At 43.3% G+C, this 15096-nt stretch overlaps 2 pseudogenes; one reads left to right on the top strand and one right to left on the bottom strand.

The window, feature by feature from the left end:
* Nucleotides 1-9991: 9991 nt before the first annotated feature.
* On the bottom strand, nucleotides 9992-11737 carry LOC102240226 (annotated as a pseudogene).
* A 2581-nt stretch (nucleotides 11738-14318) lies between these two features.
* Nucleotides 14319-14723, top strand: LOC106724750 (annotated as a pseudogene).
* Nucleotides 14724-15096: the final 373 nt, after the last annotated feature.

Here is a 15096-nt window from a genome sequence, read left to right as displayed (position 1 = left end):
GGAAACTTCACTGGGCAATTGTCCTTTTTAACTCAGAATCTCTGGTGAACTCATCTCACAGGCGGCCTAAAGCTCTCTGGCCTGGGAGTCAGGAGGCCTGGACTCCAATGCTTCCCCAGCGACGTGACCTCAGAGAAGTGTCCAAACCACCTTAAGGCACAGTTTCCACAGCCATTAAGGTGGTTGGTCCAACATTACCTCTCACAGGGCTTGTTTTATAGGTCAGATGAGCTAAGGGCTGAAAAGTGTCGAGCTCACCCAGGTGCCTAGTAAATGGTGACTGTGATTATCATTACCAGGGTAACCACGTAATGTCATCCAAATCAAGGGACTTGGACAGGGAATGGGAGGCTTACAAACAATTAGAATGATAACTTTTCTGAAAGATTTATTTCTTGACCAACAAATTGGTTTCTTATATTGGTGGACCTATAAAATGGTTCTATTCAGGAACTATTTTCAAATAAAAAATATTCTTTTGAAGATATAGAAGAACATATATCTGTGTACATTAAAGCAAATTGGTAATTTTCTTTGTGTTGATGATCTGAATGTTAAAAAAATTTAAGCAGAATGTAATTTTTGATACATACAGGGTGGGGCAAAAGTAGGTTTATAGTTGTTCATATGGAAAATAATACAATAACTAGTAATTAATAATATAAGAATAAACTGTGTTTTGCATACTTACAACTGTACACCTACTTTTGCCCCACCCTGTATTTATGTAACAGAATCAAGTTTCTTAGCCTATCAGTCCTGATATTTTATGTAGAATGTATTTCTCAATAGTTTAATTATTTTTATGTTTTTCCACAAAATTGTCTTCATTTCAAGCTTCATAAGTTTGAAATTGCTGGTATTTTCATTGACTTCTCTATAGACCACACTATATTTAATTGAGAAAATTCTCCCTACAGGTATTAAAGTATTTGGTAAGCTGAGCGCAATTCTGTTAAATTAAGACTATTCTCAATTCTAATTTTTAAAAACATTGAAATGTGTAAATAATTCAGTCTAAGTAGTCCCCAGGAAATTCTGGCCTTCATTCAGACTACTTTTTTTTTGACAAATATTTTTATGATAACTTGTCAAATAAGTTGTCTCTATTTATGATTCTTTTGAATGGTTCCCCAAATTTAGATGATTCAACAGGGTAGGTCTTCTCAGTTACATCCTATTCTGGGACAGAATCTAAATTTATCTAAATAAAAATAGGAGCTCCATCAAAATATTCTTCTCACAGGTTGAGGTCATCCAGGGCACAATTATAGAATTTCAGAATTAAATCCTGTACTCATTAAAGCACTCATTGTGCCCCTTCCCACCCCGCCCCTTTGCAGGATACATTTCAGTGGCTCCTGTTCGCAGAGTCAGCTCCACGGGCCAGTGCCATCGCTCAGAACCTCCCCACGGGGTTTAGGGCCCTGCTGTTGCCATCTTGAAATCCTTCATTTTTAAACAAGGGATTGTAGTTTTCATTTCTCACTGGGCCCCACAAATTAGGTAGCTGGTCCTGCCTGTTTGTCTGCTTGGTTTTCAATAATTGTCATTTTCTAAACACTTCAAGCTCAAAAGCTGAATTTTTACAAATTCATTTACTCAATGCATTGAAGACTTCCAAATAATTTTGAACAAAATGCAGCTAAAATTCAGAGCATTATAGGACACTTAGGTTGATAGTAACAAAGTAGGTTATCATAAACACTCAGACATTCTAAGTCAACTGGTAGACAGGAAGGGGAATTTTGTGATCCACTTACTGTGTGTGTGTGTGTGTGTGTGTGTGTGTGTGTGTGTGTGACAATTCAGTTTCCATTTCTGTTGGGAGACCAGCAGAACTTGTTTGGACAAAAGTACTAATTAGATATGCTTCCTCCCCAGTCCAAGTACATTTCCGCTCCACAGGGTCTTCATTTGATAACAATATTGTTTCTACCAGGATGCTGGTCATGAATATTTATCACCTCAAAACCAAAGTTCTTCCTCAGCGATGAACTTTTAAACTGGATATATGATAGCAATCAGAATAATGCCAGATGTTTCACCTTTGGCAGAAGGAACTTTCCAAAGTTCTCATTGTATTCCACAAATTTGGTTTTTAAAAAATCAACCATTATTAGAATTACCACATTTCTCAGTGGAAGCATCTGAGGACCCTGCTATAGAGCTGGGGTCATGTCCCTGTTTCCACAGGCCCACTTCTGCTGATGGGCACTCACAGCATTTTGAGGCCCAGGGAAACTTGAAGATGAGCCCGTTGGTTTAGAACAGTGGTTCTCAACCTTCTGGCCCTTTAAATACAGTTCCTCATGTTGTGACCCAACCATAAAATTATTTTCGTTGTTACTTCATAACTGTAATGTTGCTACTGTTATGAATTGTAATGTAAATATCTGATATGCAGGAGGGTCTTAGGTGATCCCTGTGAAAGGGTCGTTCAACCACCAAAGGGGTCGCGCCCCACAGGTTGAGAATCGCTGGTTTAGAAGAACTAGGAAACATACCTAGTGCAGCTGCTTGTGTTCATTCATCACTTTGGAGTGTGGTTTACTTAAAGTCACAACTAACTTTTGAAGTAATTCTGAGCTTCTTAGCATTCTGGTTTTCATGGATGCTAGGTGTCAACCAACATTTTATGCCCCTTACACATTCAACTACAGCATTCATATTTTAATTTTCCCCTAAAAATGTGCTTTGATCTTTCAAGATGATTGCTGCTAAAAGGTTTATTGCAAGAGAAAAAATGTTACCCAACAACACAATAAATAATTGTTGTAGATACACTGAATAGAAAATGACAAAACCACTGAGAGCCAGAATACTCACACTGCCACCTGGACCTCTCTGACCCCGCTGCTCAGCTTCCTCTTCCTGCACACATTTCACCTGCACCCGCCTTGCACTTTCTCACATTTCCCACTGACCCTGCTGCTGTGTGGCCACCACCTCCCGCCTCAGCAGGGACGAGGGAGAGTGGTGGGCAGCGAGTTCTCTCACGACCACTGAGTCCTGAGGAGCTGGCGGCTGGGCACTCGATGTTTTATCCTGCTGCCCATCAAATGGGGTGTTAGCTGTGCCTTATCAGGGAACAGCTGGGGAAAGGCAGAGGGCACTGCTGGGCATCCTTTGGATTTTACCAGGAGGGAAAATTGTGAACTCAGTTTATGTACATGTCTCATCCCTTCTGTTCAAGACTGGAGGAGGCTGGGAATGTCAGGTGGAGGCCTGCTAATCCAATCCCAGGGTGTTTAACGCCACTATGATGGCGAGTGTTCTGTTTTGTTTTTAATACTCTACAAGTAACTTTTCTACCTGCTGGTTTTTTAAGCCTCACTGAGGATATGTTTTGTATTGATTTCAGAGAGAGAGGAAGGGGGAGAGAAAGAAACATTGATGTGAGAGAGAAACATCAATCGGTTGCCTCATGAATGCTCCCCAACTGGGGATCAAACCCACAACCTAGGTATGTGCCCTGACTGGGAACGGAACCTGAAACCTTTTGGTGTAAGGGACGATGCTCCAGTTGACTGAGCCACCAGGCCAGGACTGTTTTTCTTCTTTCCTTCCTTCCTTCCTTCCTTCCTTCCTTCCTTCCTTCCTTCCTTCCTTCCTTCCTTTCTCTCTCTCTCTCTCTCTCTCTCTCTCTCTCTCTCTTCTTTCCTTCCTTCTCTCTCTCCCTCTCTCCCTCCCTCCCTCCCTCCCTTTCTTTTTTTTATACCGAGCATCTGATATGTGTTAAACAATCCAAGACTGTTCTGGAAAAACCTGGAGGTATAGCCACCCTTATCAATCATTGCTTTGGTTATCCTATGACTTCCTGATGAAATAGAATATTGTACGAATTTTAGAACAAGTTCTACATACTAAAAACGACCTATCATTTCGATGTGAACGAACGAGTGAAGTCGGTACCGGGACAACGTAAAACCAAGAGACGAATGGCAGCTCAGCGGGCTCAGGTGTGCGTCACAGTCAGCTCTCCTGGCAGCTGGATCCCAGGGACAATCTGCTCCTTCTCTCACTGCCTGGAGCGATGTTCACTGAACTGCAAGCCGAATTCTGAATTCTCGAGGGGAGAGGAAACCCTGGGTAATTAATCTTACTCAGGGGCCTCCTAAGTGTGGGGTAAGTGTGGGCCTACAGCACGGAAACCCTTTAACTGTGCCCCAAGGGCAGTTCCGGAGAGGCCACTTCTTTTGTTTGTGTTGGGAAGGGCCAGGTTAGAAGTGCAAAGGGATAGTGGGTTTTGACCAGCTTTTATACAAGTTGCGTAAACCTCATTGTCTGAGGCTTCATCACCTGTAAAGTGGCCCTCACGGAACAGGCTGCCAACACATGTGGGTCAGAACAGCTGGGAGCAATTTTCAGTTGGAAAAATAACTTATGTGGAAAAGCAGCATAAACTTTCATCATATACCGGCTGGTTGTAAACGCAGGTCACGTCAGGGAGAAATGCGAACGGCTTGTTTTTCTGCGGGGCTGCGGTCGTCAGGTATTCCTGGGGCACACGCGGCACCCACGTCCCAGGAACAGGTCATCGTAATGAAACGAACCGGATCGCCTTCTTACCTTTCCGGAGTCCTTGACTAGTGGATTGGGGGAAACAGATGCTTCAAGTTTCACAAAACTCGATTACAGCCTTGTGAGGGCTTTTCCCCAGCACCCTGATCTCCACGATGTGCTGGTAGAGAAAGCTTATCAAAGGAAACAGTATGGCCCAACACGGTGAAAGCGGATTTTTTAAAATATAAAATCATGCCATACGGACTTGGATGAGCGGGTGACCGTGACGGGAGGTGTCCAAAATGGAGAAAACAACGGATGCGGTCTGTCCAGAAGCAGAGTAAAACCATATTGGAAATTTGGAATCGCTTACGGTCTTTACCACCAGATATCCTGCTCTCCTCCTGGTGCAGGAGGCAGAAAGCCCGAGTGGCCCTCCATCCACAGAGCGTCAGAGAACCGGAGCTGCCCGCGGGACTAGCGAGTGCCGCTGTGTCACCTCCGCTTGCTGTTGGCCCAAAAGGCAGGATGAAAGGCTCATTTTCCCACAATTCCATGGTGCAACCATTCTTTGTTTTCCGAAACCTCCTTTGGAAAAAAAATTGGTAGTAAAACATACATAACATGAAATTGGCCATTTTAATCATTTTCAAATGTACAAATCAGTGGCATTCAGCACATTCACAATGTGGTGTAACCAGCGCCGCTGGCTATTTCCAGACCTCGAGTTCTATTTTTCTAAGCTTCTCCGAGATGCAACACTTCAGTAGAAAGAGAAAATGCATGGTTTTGCTTTAAAGCGAGATCAATAAGCAATTGCTTGTTCCTGCCGGGGAATGAAGACAATTACTGAGACAGCTCTTGTTAGGGATGTTTGCATCTGTCAACAGACAGTGCTTAACCCTTTTCTGAACCCTGCTTTTATCCTAGGGGGTTGTAAACCAGGGAAAGGCTACAAAGATCCGTAAGTGCTCTAAAAAGACATTTCAGCCGGACCGTATGGCTGGCCTGGGAGCAGAGGAGAACCTGATGATGTCATGTATGGAAGCAGGGAAAGGTAGCCACGCCCCGCAAAGGTGAGATAGGACTCTGTGTTCATTAAGTAGGGGGACAAGGGGAGTTTAGTTTTCAAACTTCTGCAATTCAAGTTGTGTATGGGTGTGATTTAAAATGAAGACGCTGTAAAATACGCATGCATTAAAGGAAATTCACAAAACATAGACCTGAGTAACTTGAGACCTGCAGTCTCTGGAAACATGTAATCTTCAGGTCTAGTGCCTTTGATGCTTACAGAGCATTTACCTCTTCTACATAGCCCATGCTAATGTCCCATGCAGGCTCCTTCACCCGCCACTGCCCCTGTGGAGGTAGCCAGGAAGCCCTGTTGAAGTCCTGTTTGGAGTATTTATGGTCTATTTCTGAACCTGTCTCTTCTGTTTTGAAATCATGGTTGCAAAAAAGCTCATAATTGATAGGTTTAATTGGAAAAATGGAAATGGGACTATGAGTTTAGCTTAACAAGTTATTTCATGCATCAGATAGAGATATCCATCATTATGATTATATTTAACAGAAAGATGGCAGTATGTTAGCATTTGTTCAATCATTATAACTACTAAGTGGGGGTTGGTTTTATTATTATTCTCTGTACTTTTTCTGTGTCCACTATGACAAAAATAAATAAGTACAACTTATAGGAATTAACAGAGCAGGGGACACCCTCCTCCTGGGGTAGGCAAAGGAAATGTCAACCCCGTGTTTTTTAGAAGTGGCTGGGCTTCCTAGAATAAAGTTGTTTCAAAACTCCCAAGCAGTCTTATCTGCACATCTTTTGAAAAAAGGCTTAATTGTTGCCTCCAGCCCCCAGGACGATCTCATTGCTTTGCTCCAGGGACACTGCAGTTTACACGAAAGAACATTTTCAACAAGTGCTAAGGATTGTGCCCATGGTGGCTGCTTGGGAAACTATGGTGAGTGAATTCAGAAAATAGATCGTCCTGATTCTTTGGACAAAGTAATGAATGCCCCTTAGTAATGAACATGCCTTGTTTATTTTTAGTCCTTTTGAATGCAATCAAGGAAAGGAAAGAAGCTCGCAGGAGGCCCAAAGGCACTTTGGCACTCACCAAAGCAGCCAGACGCTGAATAACGCAGTGGGGGTCTACGGCTAAGTCCTATTTTTGTGTTATCCAATGACACTAGGAGACGTGCTTTTAGTTCAAAGCGTTATTTCTCTTCAAGTGTCTTCACGGAGCTGTTGGTAATAATGCTAGAGCGATTTCAATGTACCGAGTGTCTGAGAGTTGTCCCAGGGGATAAAGGTAAGAAAAAGAAAAGGGCAGACGGAGAGCATTTGACCACAAAGGCTGGGGATTTCATTGGTTTGTGGGAGAATTCCTTGGCCAGTAGCTCTGGGAAATGGGGTGCTTTAGAGCCACACACGTTCTTAAAAACAAAGGGGCGTTGGGGATGCTGCATTAGTGAGGATGCTTATAGCTGCAAGGAACCACAGACCCAACTCGGGATGGCTTAACCCATGAGGGGATTTGTGATCTTGCATGACAAGTCCTAACACAGGCCCGCCCAAGGCTCCCCAGGGCACTGGCTCCTCTGCTCTGTGGACTCCTGGATTTGTCCTCTTCTCTGGGTTGGCTTCATCTAGCTGCAACTCTGAGAATCACATCCATTCACAACAGTGTCTTGTGGTCTTTAGCCCCAGCCTTGGCTGGGAAAGTGTACCCACGTTAGCGAATCCCAGGAACAGACTCTGTACAATGAGGAGGTGCTGGATCCAGCTGCCCCCAGGACCCCTGAGGCTGCAAAGGCTGAGAGATGCTATAAAAGTAAGAGGAAGGTGTAAGGCAAGAGATCAACTCCAGGTCTTGAGGCGGACGCAGCCACCTCAGTCATTGTTTCTGACTTCTGAGAGAAAGCAACCAGCAAATCAAGCGAAAACAATACTGTGCGCCATGGGTTTCTGCCATGGGTTTCTACTTGGCGCAATGCCTTGAGGACACAATCTCTCCTCAAACATGCTCTTGGTAGAGACACGCGTTTTTCATGTTAATACAGTAGCATCGCCTTATATTTCTGTCATAGAGGCATCACAAAAGCTGGAATTTTGTCTTTTTCGCTACTGGACCAGCAGTGCCTGGACCACTGACTAACACGGACAGCCCATCTTTTCCAAACAGTCAAAATGAAAATTGACTACAGGATCTCCAAAACAGGGAAAACGCTTCAGTGTAAGCTATTCCAAGAAAAATGGACCCATAACACATTACAAGGGTGATCTGAAGATTGTAGCTGGAATCATGATTTTTAGCTTTTCCCCACCAATGCATTAACTTGTCGTGTGAGGGATGTTTTGCTCAGCATTATCTCAGATCACAGATGAGCAAATCAACATTTAAAAATATTTACAGCTAACTTGCTTGTTCTAAAAATAAAACCTCTTCACTGTTTGCCTCAAATTATTATTTTAAATTCATTTACAGACATGGAATGCGCTTTTGCTTGGTAAGAACAGCAGCTTTCCCATCACACCCTGTTTGTTTATGGAAAAGCTTCATGGGCTGCATTCTGAGCCTGACAGTGAAGTAACTTCTTGGATCAAAATGGCCTCTGGATATGAAATTCCACTTTATTCATCGCTGGTCTCTGTATAGTAGTCTGCATAGATGACACTTTCAAATTGCCTGCAGCTCTGGGGAGAGAGACAGTTCCCTAACAAAGCAGAAAGTAACTTCAAAGTATCTTCCACAAAGGCCTGGGCCCGTAGGCAGTTGAAAACACTCTGTTCCACCTTCTCCGTTTCTAGAGAAAACCATCCGGGTGCTGCTGTACGGCTCCTGGCACCTGGATCTCTAAAAGCGCTGATTTTAAAGTCACATGAACAAAACTATTTTGAATCCAGCTTGTTTGTTTCCATCAAAATACATATGAAAATTCCTGGTGCAGAAAACTCAACATGTGCTGTAATACGGGGTGCACTTCCCTCCAACTACATAGAAAGGCTGAATTTCTGTTAAATCTTCAAAGAACTGGTCCCAATAGCTTAACTTCATTTTTCTCTTATGATAGTTAAAAAAACAATGTTTTCCATACGCTTCTTTTAAAAAGAGGCAGCTGATTAAGAGAACAACACGGCCAGCACCATTATATAAGTAATGTTATTGGGTTTTCTGAAGTTTTATAATTGTTTCTAGAACAATACACCCTCCCCCTCACTACCCCCCCAGCCACCCCGAAGCAACTCTGCATTCATATTATATTTTCAACCTAACAGTGTCCCAAAGCCTAAGAGTTTCCTTGCTGAGAAGCTATCTTGGAGGTTTGGTTACTAATTTTTTTTTTGATAGCCTGTAGGGCAAACTGCTTAATTACTAGCAAGCCATCAACTTCCTGGGAAGCCCATTTTTTTCCCCCAGAACTAACGTCTCCTAGCTGCAATACCCAGCGTTTCTGCTACTCCCTGTCTAATTAGAAGTTCATGTGAGAAGGCTTTCTGATTCAGTTTCAGCTCATTGAAAGTTGCAGCATTTTAGTGAGACCACATGCTGAGGGTCCCCCATCAATATTTTATGAGCTAAGATGAGGTCTTTCCTGGAAGGTGTTTCTTCTTCCTCTTCTTCTTCCTCTTCCTCTGGATAATCCACTGAACCAACCAAACTTCCCTTGGAGGCTGTTACTGACGTAGCCAAGTGTGTAGTTTTGGAAGAGGCTCCATTGGCACTTGCTGGTGGTGTTGGGGCCACTACAGGTCTGCTCTTTGCGCTGCTTCTCCATCAGCACTGGCCGAGGGGGGGAAAGGAAATGGGAAGCCACTGGAAGCTGTCGCTCTGGGACGGTTTTCCTTGTCTTCACTGTCTTTGGCTTTCTTAGTCTTCACACATTTTTCATAACATCTTCTGGCTTGGATTTTTCCACTGGTGCCACAACTGCTTTTCCTTCTTCCTCTTCACCTTCATTAAACCCCATTTCTTCATCCTCTTCCGAGGCTTTTGCATCTGCAAAATCTGTTACTGCGCAGGACAGATGGCACACTGATCAGGTTCTGAATTTGTCTGTCTTTTTCTTGCTCATAGTTAGTCTTTAATCCTTGGAATGTCTGAACATATTCAATCAATTCAAGTGATTTATAAGAGTTTTCAACTATACGTGCAGTAGAAGACTTAATATCTTCCATTCTTACAAATGCAAAGAACTCAATTACAGCTGAATTTAACAGATTGTACTAAGTTCCTTTATCCAGAAGAGCATGAAGAGCATTTACAACTGGCTCAAAAAGATTTCTCTTGTTGATGTAACGATTGTAAAATTCATCTTGAAGGCCAATTATCTGCCTCATAAAACGAAGAGCACACAAGGCCAGGAAAGTGTGCTTGGAATTCATCAAGAATAAGACTCTTCTTAGCAAATCCTTGTTCATAATATAATTTTTATGTGATATGCATGATGTTCCACACAAAATTCGAGTAGCTCTGAAATTAAGGCAAGCAGCTATGCTGTTTGATAATTATCAGGACAAATGGTGCTGTTTTTGTTAGATCCAACTATATTATTCTTTTCCCTTTTGTCTTTTGAAGTTTTGGTCAAACGTGGTGTTGTGAGGACATGCATACAATGGTTGGAAAAGAAATGTAGAAATTTACCTTTTTTCAGTTTTATTAGTTGTAGCCAGCATGTTCTCTGGGTCAATTCGAGTACAAAGAAGTCCCATGAACTGAACAGCACCTCCTAGATCAGGATCACAGATCATTTGTTCAGTTACTACATTAATGAGAAGGCTATCATGGTCACTCTGTGGGCTTTTTGAATGACAAATTCTCAGGCCATGGATGGACTAAACTCTGTTAGGTAAGAAAATTTATCTAGAGCAGTTCACCTGACCTGCAAATCATCCACGCCCATTACAATTTCAAGAGCAGGAAGAATCCTGAACTTTGCCAAAGTTTTGGAAAATGCATCCCTGTTTTGAGGTTGTAATGTCAACTCACACAGTTTACCATCATGTGTTAATTGTGCCAAAACCAGACAAAAACTCCTCATCTTCCTGCAACATGCTGACTATCTAAAATTTGATGAATTAAATAAAAGATGTCAGAGCAGAAAGAAAATTCTCTTCAAAATGGATGACATAGCCCTGGCAGGTTTGACTCAGTGGCTAGAGCATCGGCTTGCGGTCGGAAGGGTCCTAGGTTTGATTCCAGCCAAGGGCACATGCCTGGGTTGCAGGCTCCATCCCCAGTAGGGGGTGGGCAGGCGGCAGCCAATCAGCGATTCTCTCTCATCATTGATGTTTCTATCTCCCTCTCCCTTCCTCTCTGAAATCAATAAAAATATATTTAAAAAACAAACAAACAAACAAACAAAAAGGACGGCATAGGCAAAACGATGTCCTGAATGTGCTGTATCCTGTAAGTCTGATGTACTTTCTACCTTCATTCAGAGTCTGTTATTGGCATAACTTTCTTAAATTTTGCAGTTTTGGTCAGGAATTCTCTATGCCTTTTTGGCTGAGCCAAAGCAGGGTCATATTCAAGGCATCCAACGACATGGATGGTACATGCATCAGAAAACATTATCTCAAACAGAGTTGCCTTATTTAGGAATAAGATTCCTCTAACAATTTCATGCACCTAGTGTAAGCCTTCGGTGTTTTCTAGGGTCTCACAGGCTTGGAAGAGCTGCAGTAGTTTTCTAATATAACCTTCATTTTCCAAGGCCAGAGCCAGCTTTTCCCTGCGGATAGGTGAGGAGAGAGCTGAGGCGACTGAGTCAGCAATCTCTTCAAGTTTATTGGGTTTACATGTGGGCAGATCAGTCAGGGGACTGGCTTCAGGCATGTCTTCAAATCGTTCTTCTTCTGATTCGTCAGTGAGGCCCTGTGTGACTTCCACTGATAGAGCAGAGCCTTGAATGTAACCAGTTTCCCCCCAGATCCCATCACCACCAGCTTTTTCCTGAAAACGTAGAGCCAGATCCCAGTGTTCAGCTTCTGACCAAATGGTTCCTGTCTCTTGTTGTTTCTGATATGCAGTGTTTGGATTTATGTTGGATTCCGAGAGCAGTGATCCCTGGGACGCGGCCCAACCAGCAGCGACATCCCCCTGAGCTCCTCCACGGAAGTGGCAGAGACGGCCGGTGCTTTGGTCGCCCTCTCGCCGGTCTGCATTCGGGGCACAGACCTTCGCTCCCGCCACCACCGCAACCAGTACACATGCGCCATCTTGATATAATTTCTGATAGGGTGGGTGTATGAATCATCTTGCTTTGTTTCATATTTGTCCCATGTGTTCCTGGTTCCTTCTTTCCTGTCCTCTCATAGATTATTATTTCATATTCCTTTTATCTCCTCTTTTGATTCTTAGCTGTGCCTCTTTGTTTTATTTCAATATGCAACCTTAATATATCATTGTCAACATTGAATAAATATTACAGCACTTCCTGGACAAAGCAAGAACCTTAAAACACTACAATTGCATTTTACCCCTCCATTCTTCAGTGGTATTTTTGTCATGAGTTTTACTTCTACATGTGTTATAATACTTGCTATTATTTTCATTTGAACATTCAGACATCTTTTTAAAATTAAAAATAATCTTTTATATTTACCCACATACTTGCTTTTTCCAGTGCTTTTCATTCCTTCCTGTAGATTCCATTTCCCACATAGGATACTGTCCCTTTAGCTTAAAAAACCTGTCGAGATTGTAGTGATGTGAACAGAATGGCTTACTTCTTGAGCTTTGGATTTGTTGGTATCACATTCTCTCAGATTTTGTTTGTTTGAGAATATCTTTTTTTTTCTTTCTCTCCCTCATTTTGAAGTATATTTCCACTGGCTATAAGCTTCTAAGTTGACATTATTTTTCTTTCATCATTTTAATGATGTTATTCTATTATCTTCTAAGTGTTCTTATTTCTGATTAGAAGTCAACTGCCATCTATGCCTCTCCTTCCTCTGCCCCCAAATATAAAGTGTCTCTTTCCCCCTCTGGTTTCTTTTATGAGCTTTCCTTCTGTCTTTGATTTTTCAGTGACCATGATGTGCCTGGGAGCGATCTTTGTATTCATACAAAGCTTGGGATTTGCTGAGTTTATTAATCTGTGGTTTAATGTCTTTTGTTAATTTAGGAATTTTCTGACTATTAAATCTTCCAATCATTATTTTGTGCAGTTTTTTATTCTTTCTTTGCCCAGTTTGTTTTCTTTCTTTCACTCCACATATGTTAGATTATTTGATATTGCCCCCTGAGTTCCTAATATTTTGTTTTTAATCATTTTTTTCTCCTTTGTGCTTCTGTTTAGATCAGTTATATTGACTTGAATTCAAATTCTCCAGTGGCTTTTCTTTTTCTTTTTTTCTGTGCCCAGTGTTCTCAGGAATTTAGTTCATTTGTCCTTCTTTGTGTCCATAGCTCTTCACTGTTCACTGGCTTTAAAGAATTAAAGCTGGAAAAGGTAAGGAAAAGGCTTCTCCCCCAGAGCCTCGAGAGGGAGTGTGGCCCTGCAGACACCTTGATTTTGGCCTGGTGAACTAATTTTAGATCTGACCATTCAGCCAAGTGTGTGGTAATTTGTTACAGCATCCATCGGAAACTAATACAGCAAAAATGGAGTTTCTTTCTTTCCATCTGAATTGAAAGTCTGGGGTGTTGGTGCCTACGTGCAACCCTTACCAGTTTTCTAGCCACTATTCTAGAGGTAAGTACCATGGAACAGGCAATGCAAATGAGAATGAGGAAGAGAGTAGCTTAGACTCACAGGGCATGCCTGTGGAAGGCTGGGCCCCAGCTGATACACTACTTTAGAACAAAGGGCTGTTTCCTGAAATAACTGAAGGAGTGCTGCAAAGGACCGTATCTGTGCTCAGCTTGATTCCCACAGTTGACGTCGATTCCCTGTTAATAGCTTAACTGACAGACAGCAAGGGGTGTGTAGGACTTTCATCCATAAATGGTCCTGAGCACACTCCACAGGAAGCCTGGTGTAGGGCTTTGGAGACTAGAGCAAAATTAAAAGTTGAAACCAAGCAAAGGAAAACTCAGAGAGGAATTCGGGGAACAAATGTTCTTGAGCAAGATGTTCAAGCCCTGAGTCAACTCTTGATCCCTGGGGCATGGTGAGCAGCCTGTGTCTGGGCTGTGACAGGACTTTCGGTGGGAGGCGGTGAGCTCCCGGCTTCTCATTTCACGGAAGCCCTGGGTTAGTCCCAGGGACTGTGGATGGGCTGCTGAGGCCCGGTGAGCGCCAAGCTGTGGAGAAGAGGAGACTCACTTTCCTATCCCATCTTCCCAGGGCCTCAGGCTATTTTGAAACCAGCTGCTGCACTTTCCCAAAGGGTCTTCTTTGTTCCCTTGGCTCCCTTCTGGAACAGTCTCCATGTGTCTATTTACCCAGGTGCATGTCGAGTGCAGCCTGAAAAAGTGTTGCTGAAAGTCACGCGGGTCATGTCTCAGGTGTTGGACTTGCTCTTGCTTCACCTCACAGTCTTTGCTTCATCTTATAAAGTGTATTTTCCCAGCAAAGGGCGAGGTGGGGTGGGGCCAGAGGAGGGTGAGAAGGAAAGAAACCCCCACCCTGTCCCACTTGGAGAGTTTAAAGTGGTCACGTGCTCCAATCCCTCCTCCCCACTCATTCATTCATTCATTCAACAAACGCTGATTGCGGACTTGCCTTGTGGCAGGAACTATGTTATGGGATACAAGTATGAATAGGGCAGGTTCATCTGGTCCTCCCCCTGCCCCCATCGCAGGTCCCAGCAGCTTGGCAGCCCCTGTTCTCCGGACCCTGGGCCAGGCCGCCTCCACGATGCCCAAGAGGAAGGTCAGCTCTGCCGAGGGGCCAGCCCAGGAGGCGCCCAAGAGGAGGTGGGCCGGGTTGTCAGCCACACCTGCTCCTGCAAAAGTGGACGCGAAGCCAAAAAAGGCGGCGGGAAAGGATAACTCTGCAGCCAAAAATGTGCAAAGGGAAAGGAAAAGGGGAGCAAAGGGAAAGCAGGCGCCAGTGGCTGACCAGGAGCCCACAGAAGATCTGCCTGCAGGAAACGGAGAAACTGAAGGCGGGGGAGTCCAGCCTCCGATGAAGCAGGAGAGAAAGAAGCCAAGTCTGGTGAATGGCACAGGCCAGGGCTCAGCAGTGGTCCCTGTCTCCCTGTTTGCACAATCAAGGGGAATCGTTTTAGCAACTGTTCTGCAAATGCAAGGTTTTGAGTAGCTCTAGACACCTTTTTAAGAAGGAGGGAGTTCCACCTCATCCCACTTTTTTAAAGTGTGAATGCTGCTTTTTTTTTTTTTTTTAAGAGATGAATAATTTGCCGGTTGTTTATTTTTTGGCACAACCAGAAATAGTGGGATCTTGAATATGGAGGCTTTGACGGTCTTAGTTGTCAGCCTAACATTCCATAGATGGGGGTCGTTTTTATATCCCGTAATACAGAGCATACTAAATGGCAATTTGGAGTCAGTCGTGCGTTTGCTATGTCTTGAACATTTTAAATTGCTTCTATTCACATGTGTTTGGTAGAATTGTTTCCTGAAGAAAAGCACTCGTGGGTGTTGGCTCTCTCCCTGTCAGAATGCCATG

This window comes from Myotis brandtii, unplaced genomic scaffold (genome assembly GCF_000412655.1).
Source record: "Myotis brandtii unplaced genomic scaffold, ASM41265v1 scaffold953, whole genome shotgun sequence".
In the NCBI taxonomy this organism is placed as follows: domain Eukaryota; kingdom Metazoa; phylum Chordata; class Mammalia; order Chiroptera; family Vespertilionidae; genus Myotis; species Myotis brandtii.
Note: the sequence above shows the minus strand (reverse complement) of the source record. Positions and strands in the feature narration are given on the sequence as shown.